Raw genomic sequence first — 14400 nt, 5'->3', positions numbered from 1 at the left:
CTTTTCCGTTGGGCTTTTCCCGGACTACTATGCTATATTTGGCCGGCTAAATCTGCAGATGACCATGTCACTAAAGCGAGTATCGTTAAAAAATACATGTTAACTACATTAAGACAGAAGTCTCAATAAAATATAATTTTAAATCTGAAAGCTGCAATAATTTGTCTTAAATGGTTTGGAAATTCGTAACCGCCAGTTATTTCTATTTACCTATTAAAATATTCGTGGATTTTTTATTCGTCCTCTCTATAAACAATAATTTTACCCATACATTTTTTTTTGTGCATACAGTTTGAAATTTTGTTCCTTTTGATCTCGTTTTTTCGAGTGCATGTTTTGTGTAATTAAATGGAAAATCGTCAAAGGTGGGCCAGTTGACGGATCTGCAGTCCAATTGCTATCCCCACTTGTATTGTGATTCCTCAGAAAGAACTGCCAAAGGCAGCAGTCGCCTTGTCGAATGAATTTTGACTGCTGGCAGTTTGGGGAAAATCTAGTGGAGTGGGTGGAAAAGTGGGTGGATGGTGGGAGAGCAGGCCGTTTTTCACACAGCCTGCCGTATCATTGCCAAATTGCATTGACATATTGTTGCTTTCGGCCATGTCGAGTGTTCTTGGGTCCCTGCGACTGTCAAATTGTCGCGTCACGATTCCCGAATCCGGCTAAAGGCAATCGTTATTGCCAATCCAGATGCCCATTCCATTTCCTCTGCCTTTGCCAGAAAATGTTGCCTATAAAGCCTTTGGCTTTACGCTTGGCATTAAGTGGACTTATAATTAAACGATTTGCTCATTTAATCGCGTCCGTTTATCGTCCACTGAACGAGCATGGCAACGAATGTCTCTTCGCTGCAGGACATTTGGAGAATGTGTATCATGTCACTGTTGTTGTAGTTAATGTTGTTGTGATTTCTGATTCAACATTTTCCAGTGGCCCGAAGATAAGGTGCATGGAAATAATTTATTGGCCAGAACTTAATTACTAGCTGATGCAACACATTTTGGGTAGAAAATTTAAGTAGATAAAAATAATACAATTTAATTTAATATAAACATTTCTTCACCATTCAAAATTGCTCTGCCATATTTAAAGAAACATAGTTTTTAAATAGTATACTTATATGCCAAATTCACGGCTGAATACATAATTTAGTAGTTCTACTTCTATATCACAACCGACAATAAATTGCGTGAAATTTTAACAGTTTGCTGATCCCTCAGTAGAGCTAGTACATTTAACATAATATTGAAGACAACAACATACCAATTAAGTGCCGAAAAAAATACAGTGGGTAGGAAGAGAACTTTGAAATGTCAAATAGATTGTGCCACCTTCCAGCACGGGTAATATCCCACATGGGCACCATTTAAGCAATCTGTCATATACCCGCCAAGATGCTTAACTTTCACCCCACCTCGATTCGCATCTTTTCCGGGTCCTTTTTTTATGACAGGACAAGACAAGCGAGCGACAAAAACAACGATAACAAGAACAGGAAAAATAAATGGGCAACCGAAGAGGCGTGCGAAAATGTTGGGAAACCTTATAGCACACACTGAAAGAAAATATTTTAATAGGCGCTTTTTGTTTCGTATTCGACTTTAAAAAAAAAAACACTTAATTTGGTCCTTATTATAAAAGGCACATTTTTAAGGTTTTCAAAATGTACTATTTTTAGACCTTGTGGTATTTTCGAAGAACAAGAAATAAAATACTGCCTGTAAGGTATTTCTGAAAATAGTTAATTTATTTTGAACCCCATTAAAAGATTTTAAAAATATATTTTTGTCTGAGTGCCTTAGAAGGCCTAACGAACGCCAGGAAAAGTGGATGAGACGCTGCCGTGCAGTTATAAAAATTGTTATCTTAAAGCTTCTGTCAGTTAGCTGGAGTTCCCCTACAGGTTCTCTGGCTGTCTGCTGATGAGAACGAAGTTGACAATACGAATGAGTTTCTTATAACAACAGCCGGTAAAAGGAATGAAAAAAGGAAAAGCGAGTGGTGGGGCGGATACAAAATGAAGCGACAGCAAAAAGTGCGAACGTGCCGCCAAAAAAAAACGGAGGGATTGAGGTAGTCAAGTAAACTCAAGAATCGCAATGGAAACTTTTGGCTCTTGGCTCAGATTGAGCTCTTTGGTTTGTCCAAGACTCTCGGATAGTAAATCTTGTTTCACAAAAAGAAAATATGACAGCAAACGAAATGGCTTGTCTGTATTTTATCTTCTTGTTGTGTTTTAGCCAAAGTTTAATAAATCAAAATTTTTTTATTTTTCGATTTCACTCAGCATACATGTATTTAAAAGATTCAGGCCTTTTTAACAGGGTGAGATTTAATAGGCTTTACTATTAGTTAACCAATTGTTATACCTATATAAACAAACAAATAGTACACAAATAATGTTTGATAATAAATTAAAATGGTTTAAAGGACAACGAAGACTAGTCAGATAATAACTTTAAATTGTTGGCGATTATCAACATGTACATATACTATTTAGGGTATAAAAATGTTTTCAGTTTCTCTTTTTTAAAAGTTTGGCGTTGATGTTAAAAAAATTGTAAGATTGAAAGTTGGCAGCATAACAGCAATTTGGCTTACGACAGTTATTACAAACGGTGATTGCCTGTGCACCGGATAAAATAAGCATCAACAAGAATCGTTACCACATCTCTTGCTTATACCCCAAGTGAAAAGATATTGCTGCGACATTCTGAAGCTCCCTTGGCGCTATTTAAAAACCCCAACCACTTGCTATTAGAGTCTTGGGATCCTTTTTAATTCCGCCTCAAAACATTGAACAAAAAAATAAAACAAAAAGCATATTTGCTCGCTCATAAACACACTTGAAACTTTGTAAGCAACGTATTATTTCAAAAATCAATAATATATTTTGAATACTCTTTGATTTACAAAATTGTCACTCATTCGCTTAATTGCAGCTAAATCAAAAAATTTCATTTGAAATTGTTTCTCTTCATTTGTCGTTGTTGTTCCTTGTCATTCATACTAAAATTGTTGTGCCTCTTCATAATGTTCGTTAAATCGAATTATTATTATCAAATATCTTCGGCAGTTTTCCTGATTACCAATATTTTTGTTACATAAAAAGCACAAATTGACTTAACCAACAAGAATTGCGAAATAATTTTTACCAAATCAATGAGATATATTGTAAAGAGCTGCAATTATTCAGTAGCTCAAGCGGCATGAAAATATTATGTACTTACAAATTGAAAAAACAAAATAATTTTTAAAGCTTAAACTTTTTAACAGGATGTTAATACAAAGTTTTCAAGTCTCAGCATATGTGGCAATTTAAGTTAATGTCTGGATTTCTGATTAACAATTTTTTGTAACATTTTTGCTATAATTGTTTACTAAAAAAACTTTAAAAAGTAGAATAGATTCCGGGTTACCTTTTATATTCCTATCTCCGATTCGTTTTATAGTCTGTCAAGATTGATTTTGTGGCGAACCTTCTTTGTGCTGTAAGCCCAAAATAGCATCACGTTTTAAATTGCTGCTTATCAAAACATGTCCCGAACTGTAATCTGTTTTAGGACTCGCGCGTCCGCCCAACTGCCACCCATAACCACCCACAGCCACCCCATTTGGTAGCACCCACCTGTCCTTCTGTACCACCAGCCTGGCTAAGAATTTCTCGGGAGGAGGCCACGACCAAGATCAAGAAACGAGAAAAGCGGTAACCTCGAGCGAGCAGCGGCGGCGAAGCGTAAAATGAGTGAAAGCCAGTTGGAGGTAAAAACGCAACCGGCAACGCAAGCTGACACATCATTTATATGTAGGAAATACGATGGAAATGCACTTTCAACAATACTACATATACATTTTCACTAAGTGTTATAATTAAATACAGATTGAACTGGTTTGTCGATTTACAAGTAGAAGTTATTGTTATACATCAATTCTTTGTCCGAGTAAATCATAATGATATCGTGCACCCTTTTCAAAAATTTATTTTCTTATTTAGCTCTGACTACCAATAATTTAATTTAACTATTTGAAATTTTTTCCGATTTATTAAATAAAGTTATGTAAAATTACATTTTAATTAAAATTATATCTTTTTCCCAGCGTTGAGAAACAAATATGTTTCTTCTTTGTAAATAGCTTTAAATGACGTTTATCTTTTCTTATACCTGTACTATGCCAATATTAAACATATTCAATTTAATGTTGAATTAAAATTGGATCTTTCTTCCAGTGTACTTTTTAAAAAGCGATGGCATATGTAAATTGAAACGAAAGGACCGCTTTCCGAATGAGGGCGACTGTGAGATGGATTTGAATTTGGAGCACGAGTGCGAGTGCGAGTGCGAGGGCGAGGCAGAGACGACGGCCCTCTTATCAGCGGTGAGCATAAAAAATGTACATTAGCACGAATGACTAAGCGAGATGCTGGAGAATCCTTGGATACGTATCGTTCAGGGTTAGCCAAGTGCCTGGCGTACGTACTACGTAGCAGACTGCCACATAAATCCGGAAAAACGGCGGAATCCCAAACTCTGGGCAATCTCTGTTCATTCGCATCCAAAGCAATCTGTCATCCGTGGCTGAAACGTTGGCGGTTCCATAAATTCGTGACACTTTTTTAGCGAATTTATTACTCAAAATAAATCGCGAGCTGTCTGCTGGTACACATGCTGATATGCTCATTTGGTATTCATTAGAGCCAAGCCCTCCAGTGTTACCTTTTGGCCAAGTTAATTAATTGAGCGCAAAGATTGGATGGCTTTGGCAGTGTCATTGCAACAGGAGTACTCCTGAGCTTCAAAATGAATTGGTTTTCCTTCCATTTTCCCACCCTCATCCTGTTTCCTTTGCCCCCCTTCTACCCTTCTAACTCGGGGTGGGGTGTTGATTTTTGAAATTGTTTGGCACTTGAGTGGCAAAGTGTACCCGATTGGCTGTGGCTGCTGCCAATTCTCCACCAAACAATCCCAATGGGGCAGGCAAATGGCTGATAGAGCGGAGGTCAAGCGGCAAAAAGGCCACAACCGATGGAACGATTCACGGACAAAACATCCGGAATCATTCGAAAACCAGGTGATGGCGAGCAGTGCACTACTAAAAAAACTTTATACGAATGCTCGAAATGACTGACGTCTACTGAATAGTTTTATAGAAAACTAACAGCATTTTTATTTGATATTATTTATTTTTACTGATTTAAGTTCTTTAGGAATGTTTGCCAAATATTGTCTGAAAAATCAAAACACACACCTTCATTACTTGTGGGGCATCAAGATTTTCGAAATAAAATACGAATATCACTAAATATCCCCGCCACTAGCTGCTATTGCCACAAAATTAAAGTGGCAGCCGGCACAAATGCCAATCTTTATGTCGAATAACTCGGACAAACACAAGCTCAGGCGATTCCCAATGATTTTCTGCTTCTCCAGCAATGCTTTCCGTTTCTGCTTTTCGCTTCTTTTGCGCATTACGTATACGCAGCGTTGCCGGACGAGTCATAAGTTAGGTCATCATTATGGATAAACGCAATGTATGTGGGTTTTATGTACTTAACACTTCAGCTCAGCGCCCTGCGAAGCGATGACACTGAGTCCAGGCTTTTAGGAGGGGGCGGCGAGCAAGGGGGCGGGGTCCGAGAAAGGCGACATCACATCAACGTCGAGGTCGAGCAGATGAGCAATTTATCTCGCAGCTGTTTACTGTTTTGCCCCAACCCTCCGCTTACGCTTGGCTAAAGCCACTTATGCCCATGCCAACAAGTGCGGGTGTGTGTGTAGGATTTATGTGTGTGTGCTGTAAATACATAAACACATCAAAACCACAAATAAAAAAAAAAATGAGGACTGCCGCCCGCGGCCGGAACTTAAAATACCCTAATAATTATTCCAGCCAAAATGTTCCTTAATATGTATTACAAATATTTAATAATCTTAAAATATTTAAATATTTATTAAAATATTGAAATTTTCATACTTTTATGTTAGCTAGTAATATTAAATATTATAAGTAAAAAAATGTAGTTCATCGTTTTTCTGAAATTCCATGTTCATTTAAATATATTTATTTAAGAAACAAAGTTTTAAATGGTTAAAAAATTACTTGTTGACTAACTGCTCCGCTTATAATATATTGTACCTATTTACAAATATGCCTTTAATAAATAAAAAAAATTTGAAACGCTTAAAAAAAGGGGGAAAAATGTAGAAGAACCAGTATTTCGGTGTGTCCTTTCTGGTAATGCACGTATTAAATGAGCAAAAATGAGATGACGACCGTCGTGGGGGATCTCTGCAAGCGAAAGTGAAATTAAAAACTAAGTTCTCCTATGGAAAAAAGGGGGGGCGGTCGTCGATTGACAGTGGAACAGCATAGCGCCCTTCCATTCTCGCCTGTTAGCTTTTCATTTGCAAAGAAAAAAGCATAAAATGGTAGTTGCGAGGGTTCACTTACTACGTTGTCCACTAATATTATATTAATTACACAAGATAATATTATTATACAAGATGTTAAAGTACTTCATAAATTTATAAATTACATTTAATTATTTTATTAAAATTTGAAAAAAACTGCTGGAATAGTGAAAAAAACACTTGAGATTTCCAAAATTATAATCGGTCATTAAAAGCGATGGGAGCCAAAACAATACCGGCAAATTAAGTTTTAAAACTTTCTTTATAAACCAAAAGGTGTGAGACCTTCTATAGCATAAACAATTTGTTCTAATATTATTTAAAACAATTTTCTTAATTTAATTTATTTTTTCTGTTCCACATTTTATTTTCCATAAATGAGCATTCAAACAAATAATGAAAGAACCCTCGCTGCGACTGCCAGTTTCTGCAGTCACTGCTCATGTCCTTCGCAAACGCATCGCTCTGAATGAGTGTGTATGCCTGTGTTGGTGCGATCTTAAGCATGCTAAATGCAACAACCTCAACCACCGTCCCCTGCCATGCCCCCGCTTTTCGGAGGGGCCAACAAGATTCTTTATGCGAATCGCACGCTCGTTGACGTCTGTGTGTTTGTTTGTTTGTTTGTTTGGCTGTTTGTTCTGTTGCCTGTTTTTAGCCATTGCTTTTATAAGCGCAAAGTGCTCTTCATTATGCGCATCAAGTGAAAGGATAAGTGCAGTGCACACACTCTGCCATAGAAATATTTATACATATGTGCGATATGGTTTTCAAAAATCTCAATTGCAAAGAAAAACTCCACTGACAAATTACCCCTAAATTGCACAATGAACTTTTAATCAGTTATGAGAAATGAGGTGGCTTAAGCAAACAATTCCAATCAAAATATGAAATGTTGGCTTTTAATTTTCCAGAAACTAGCGAAGTTGCCTTTGAGGCAAAAACATCTTGTTAATGGTTAAAGTTTAGCAGCTTCAATGGCGTTTCGAATTGTTTTTCAATCTAATTGCATTTGCTTGAACGAGTATCTGGTTCTGGTTGTGTATTAATTAAAGTTCTCGACTCATTAGTTTTGTTGTTATATGTGTACAATTTATCATTTAGAAAAATCATATTTACAACTAAGTTAATTTTATCAAATCACTATTTTCTTAATCATCATCGAAATTGAATATTTTGGTATAATGACAACTCTTTAAATGTTCAAATATATCTGTAGAGGGTTAGCCTATAAGGAATTTGGAAACCGAACATTATGGCAACTGCTGTGCAATTTCGCTTTCTGTCGAGAGCTCGAAAAGCCGCACGGCATCTCATCCAGCACACAATTGGAGATCTGTGGACGTCCAACACCTTAATTAAGCCAAATTGCACTAACAAATCTATAAATAATGAGACCAGTACTCACACACACCTGAGAGGATGAGAGGCACCGTCTTTAATTACGATTAGTTTGCGACGGTGGGATGGGAATCGCTGGGGATGCGCATAATTGAATCGCAGGACACTCGCATCGCACAGAGCCCTGTCTTGACTGAGTTATGGCCTCAGCTCATTCGATTTGAGGGCGGATAACATTTAATTGAAACTCAAGATACAGCCTGCACCTAAAACAATGCAAAAAGGCTGCACTACAAGAAAATGATGTATTTTCTTATTGAATGTATAAAGCTTTAAGATTGTATAAAATGTTTCGATTTGATTATAAAAATAAAAAAAACAAAGTTTTGGAATTTATAATCTGTTTAAATTATTTTAATAAAAAAATAATAAATAAAATTACTTTTAAAACTAGTAATAGTAATGATTGTATACTAAAATTTATGTTTACATGTTGTGTGAATAATGTAATATTACAATTTACATTTTTTATTTAAAATTTGTTCTGTTATACTGCTTTTTATTTGAATATAAATAATTCTAAAGTGGACTAGAAGATTTTTCTTAAGCCTAGAAACTTGAGCTCCTAGATTTAAACAAATTCTAAAAAATTATAAAAATCGAATATTATGATGCTTTTAATCATTATACCTTTGGGATAAATATAAACTATTTAAAGTTCAAAGAAGTAATTAGAAATGGATCTAACCTGTAATAATTTTTTCCAGTGATGTAAATTTAATTTTTATGGCCTCCGTATGTTTGTGCGACTGTGGGCGTGTCAATAATCCGACTTAAGATCCCCGCCCATGCCCGAGACCCGATTAGCACACATCGATGTTGTTGCCGCATAAAATCGGGCAACAAAAGGTCCAAGGACTGAGGACTGAGGACTGAGGACTGAGGACTGCGGACTGAGGACCAAGTCAAGTGACAGGCTTGTAAAAGTGGTTGGGTCTTTGGCAAATCGATTGCTCGATTGCTCGTCAGGGTCAACTGGCAGGCCTGACAGCGCTTAGCTTATGGCCCCCAAATCGGCCGGCTCCGACTTGCTTCGATTTTCTACGGCTTTAAATTATGTTAGACATGGCAATGGGGCCCGAAAGGGCTGCCAACGACAGGGGCAAAAAAGGAGAGATTTGAATTTGAATTTTGCACACAATTTTCTCAGCTGACAAAGTCGATGTCGTTGTCGTTTTTCGGGGTTAACAAAGTCTTTTGCCTGCTTTTTTGGCACACTTTTGCCCGGTTGTCATTGACAGGCAGACAAAAGGCCTTTGACACCTTTTTGTATATACTCAGCGAGCGACTCTGTTTTTCCTAGTCTGTGGGAGTGGCAAATTATAATGCAAATGTCTGTCTATTCTGAGGTATCCTTTTGTATGCCTGAGTCGAAAAGGAAAACAAAGTATTAAATTAAATAAATGGGAAATTGGTTTTCAGGCATATGTAGATTTCTTAAAGCGGTTAAAGCGGATTTTTAAAATCACATTGTGTACAAATAAAAATCAAAACAACAGTTAAGGTAAAATGTAAAAAAAAACTTTTAACTTAATTAGAGAACATGTGAGCTTAACAATAAATAGACCTGCAAGTATCAAAACTTATTAGATTTTAATGGGCATGTTAAGTTAGAGCGGATTTTTATACCCTTGCAGAGGGTATTATAATTTCAGTCAGAAGTTTGCAACGCAGTGAAGGAGACGTTTCCGACCCTATAAAGTATATATATTCTTGATCAGCATCACTAGTAGAGTCGATCTAGCCATGTCCGTCTGTCCGTCCGTCTGTCCGTCCGTCTGTCCGTCTGTCCGTCTGTCCGTCCGTTTATATGCAAACTAGTCTCTCAGTTTTAAAGCTATCTGCATGAAACTTTCCCAAAAGTTGTCTTTCTATTGCAGGTAGTATATAAGTCGGAACGAGCCGGATCGGACGAATATAGCATATAGCTCCCATAGGAACAATCGGAAAAATAAATGAAAAAAAATTATAACTTTGCTGTTTTTTAATTTTTTGTTTAGTTCTTCGACATATAGTAATGGTTAAATATTTCCGATTTACGGTTTAAATTTCATCAAAATCGGTCGACTATAGCATATAGCTCCCATAGGAACAATCGGAAAAATAAATGAAAAAAAATTATAACTTTTCTGTTTTTTAATTTTTTGTTTAGTTCTTCGACATATAGCAATGTTTAATTATTTCAGAATTATGTTTTAAATTTTATCAAAATCGGACGTCTATAGCATATAGCTCCCATAGAAATAATAAAAATATATAAAATAACTATCTAATAATTGAGCTGCAAATCATCATAGTTTCAATGTTTTTCAGCATATACTCAAGTAAATCATAATTTAAATGTTTTCAAAAGTATTTAATTCATGCAATAGCTGCAAGGGTATATGAACTTCGGCTTGCCGAAGTTTGCTTTCTTTCGTGTTTAAAATGGATTTACATACTCTTTCTTAGTCAAAGTGGATTTCATTTTAAAAGAAACATAAGTTTTGCCAAAAACATTTCTTTGTTATACTATAAATGACCAACAATTCTTTTCCACTTATTTAAAATAACAGACTGTTAGAATTTGAATATCAAATTTAATAAGAGCAACGTTATGCCTTTGGAGTTTGTTGTGGTGTAGCTAAAGGCCAACTAAGTACTAGAATAACGCTGCGCAATTTATGTGCATAAATATATATTTTTGTATGTTATTGTACCAACAAACATGAGTATCTGCGTGAGTATCTACACGTTGTGTACCTAACATGCGGATATGTAAATGTAACTCGTCTAAAAGAAAACAATCATTTCGCTATAATAAGCACTAAATATGCAGGACACACCCACCCACACAATTTCGCTTTACCTGGGAAAAATCGTTGCCGCAACTCGTATTGATAAATATTAGTTAAAATATGAATAAATTTATTTGTGTCTGTGTGAGTGTGTACGCTTGCAAACGTTTGGTAAACATAACGAGCTGAGTAAATTGATTGCATGACGCAATGAAGCGCGTCCTGTAAAACCACTTAAAACATGCCTCAGTACATGCCATAAACCGAAAGGCGGAAGATTCCCCCGCGAAGGATGTGGGTAAATGTGCACACATCCCTGAACCCACGAAGACCCCTCCTTTTATTTAATGCCAAAGGAGTCCGCCACCCGCCGCACACTTACACATGCAAAACCGGCAAACATTTAACCAGAGGCTATGAAATTCGATAAATATCGCCAAAGTTTGGCGCTTATTGGCGCTCGGCAACTTCGAGAACGAGGACTCGAGTCGAGTCGCTGAGTCTTTCAATCGGCTACACGGCGAGAGTTTATTAGCAACAGGATGTGGGGACTCGCAAGCCTCGGGATGACACCGCAGTACTGTGAAACAGAGTATTGAAAAAAAGGTCTTCCAAGCTGATAATTAGAATTAAAAGTCAAATATAGCATTGGACTTAAATCTTTTGAAGCCACACTTTAGAGGCTTACATATTAATAACCAAATCATAATACAAAATACTTTATTTTCATATCCAAAAAACTAATTTCCTATAAAATTGCCTTAAATGGTAGGAAAAATGTCCCTCAAAGTAATGGAAGCCGAAATATGGCCTTGAGTTTAAAGATAACCTTTTATGGCCTAAAGAAATTTACATTTTAAAACCTCATTTCTATGTTTCAGGTAATGTGCACACTGCATTTTTATTCCTATTTAATTGTTTTTTAATTACATAGAGCTCAGAATTTAAACAGAAATTAGTTCCCCTTCAGTTCAAGTGAAATAAGTTTGTAAACAACAAATGTTTAGATGCTTAAAAGCAGTTATTACTTTAAAGCACACCAATTTATAAAAATTTACGCACTCATTACACTTTAGCTAAAAAATTAAAATATGTATTTTTAACAGTCAAATTAAATTGTATTTTTCTTTATAAGCGCCCACAGTGCCTGCCACCATTTGAATGGAGTTTGCGAAAAAAGGCGCAACTTTGGCAAAAATATGCATTCCCCGCCCCGTAATGTCCTCATCTCCATCCCACTTATCCCAGTTTTAGGATGGTGCCGAGTTCAATTACGTGCGTTTTCCACCGCCCCGAAATGTCGGTGCCCCGGGGGATTATCGCTTACATTTTCAGTCAAGTGCGTTCGTTTATTGTGTGCAAGTTGAGTTCGGTTCAGCTCGGTACACTGCCAAGAAATCCGACTCCGGCCTAGAAAATATATTTGGAGCCAAAAACTTAGAAATTAAAAAGATATCATTTTAAAAATGTAAACTAAATCAATATCAAATTTTTTGCAAAACAGTTTTTCGTAATAATTTTAAAAGAAAATAAAAATAAAAATAACAAATACTATTTGTTTTTCTCAGTGCATTAATTCCGTTCCCCTTCCATTCACCTTCTATATGCTGGATATTGTTTCGCGATTTTGGGGCGAGACGGTGGGCGGGGGGAGTGGCTAGGAAGCGGTGCGATTTTGAGGTGGGAGCGCTTGACTTTTATGATGTAAAAGTGAAAGGCGAGTTGTCGTCGCGACGTTCGTTGATTTGAAAATGTCATAGGCACGAAATAAATATAGCCAAACACACATTTGCATGTACGGATTTGCTGGAGGGTTCCCCGTCTAAGTAGACATATGAGTTATGCGAACAATGTTCATGCTTTCAGAAAGCACAAATGCGGGAATATATCTCTTCAAATGTATGTAAATTGAAAAAATTGCATACTTGTATTTTGTTTATGTAATAAGGAACATAAAAAATGAGGCAAGTCGGTATTACATTTGTAATTTCCCAAAGAAAAGGGAAGCAATTTGTATTTCTTTCAGTTCCGCCAAATTGTTACCATCAATTCAATGAACTTTCAATGCGGATTTAAATGGGAATCCTTATAGATTTAAGGATAGGAAAAAATTTTGTCTATGATTGTTAATTTGTTTAGAATTGATAAATCGGTTTATTTTCTTTTTTGTGCTGCATTGGAGAGCTTTATAAGCTCTTTAACCTTATTAACGAATACAACTTATCTTGAAATTGAAATTTGTAACAGAGGCGATATTACACAGCCCAAATAAATTTAGAACTCATGCTTTATTTCATTACTTTCGATTCATTTTATTTGCCCACTGAAGGTCAATATTCAATTTTTATTATGGAAATTCGGCTCATGTCGTGTCAGAGATTTTTCATTTTCACCGTTTCGCTGTTCTTGTTATACATTTTATCCGGCAATGTCAGCAGAAAGGCGTGACATTAGCAGCTGTCGTCACCGCGGGGGTTCGTTTTTTGGCGACACTGCAACATGAAACCCAAGCCAGCCCCCTCAATTTCACCCATCGGTCGACCATTTTCAAATCTCCCTCTGATGGATCACATGCAAGTGCCATTGTGTTTGGCTTTTTCATCAGAGAACAGATTTCCTTTTTTTCCCAATTTTTTGTTGCTTGTGACAACAGTTTGCTTTAAAGCAGCCAGCAGACGGCGTAAACTTTTTAATTAATATCAAATATGAAACGTTGCCATATCCGCGAGCGTCCCAAAAATCAAAAACCTACTGGGAACATGCGCCTAACCGGGAGAAAGTGAAATGAGGCAGAGCTTGTTAAAAGTTTTAATTAAATTGATTGTCGCTTCTTTGTCTCCGTTTGTTCCACGTAAAAGTACTGCTAACGCGCCTTCATATCTGTCTCGAATGAATATTAATTGCAATATTCAAACAGTTTACAAATATTTAAAGTATTAAAGAAAGGAAAGAAATGATATAATAAATAATACATATTTAAAATATATTTTTATTTAATATCGTTTTTGGTGTTATAGCGACATATTATTCACGATTTTACATTAAGAACTGTGTTTCTTTTTTCCAAATAATTTATGACTTATTGTGCGTTAGCAAAAAAAAAAATAACTTTGAATTCCTAATATAAAGCTGGACATTTAAAAGTTAGGTAAAGGCTCTGTAAGGCTAAAATTCTTAATAATTTTGAAACCAAGCCCTTAAGGAATAAGAAATTCCCCTGCAAATTTGACGGCTTCTTGACGGGCAATTAAGGGCGCGAAACTCGCTAGTCATGTGGACAATAATACATGCCACAAACAAGGACACCACCGGCGCTGTCATTCCACAGAAGCCAACTGCTGTCGCCCGCAGGCGGCCTTCCCTAGTGGGCGTGGCAGGAGGTGTAATAACTCCACCGAACTTCCACCGACTGCAATCCCATTTAATATAGTTGTAAATGCATAATGAGCTGGGCAGAGTCCCATCGATAAACCATCGGTGATTTTTTATAGCGGTTTAAAACGCGTTTAACGCTTTTTCAATATCAATACGTACATATATATTCTTGATTTTACTTTAACGGCAACATGGTGTTCGGTTTTTTTCCCCCATTGAGTCTTCAATTTTTTTTATTGACTGCCTTTTATATTATTATTTAAAAATTAATTATACGCCACGTTGGCTCGTTTGGGTTTTTGCCGCATTACTTCGTCGCATTTTTACCGGTCGTTGCCACTTTTAATTTAAATATAAAATATTGACTTGTCGCTACCCGACATCACCTGGCCATATATTAAAAAATAGTTATCGCATATTAATTTAAATTTACTTTG

Source organism: Drosophila elegans, unplaced genomic scaffold (genome assembly GCF_018152505.1).
Source record: "Drosophila elegans isolate 14027-0461.03 unplaced genomic scaffold, ASM1815250v1 contig_476, whole genome shotgun sequence".
Taxonomy (NCBI): Eukaryota; Metazoa; Arthropoda; class Insecta; order Diptera; family Drosophilidae; genus Drosophila; species Drosophila elegans.
This window is presented reverse-complemented; position numbering follows the sequence as displayed.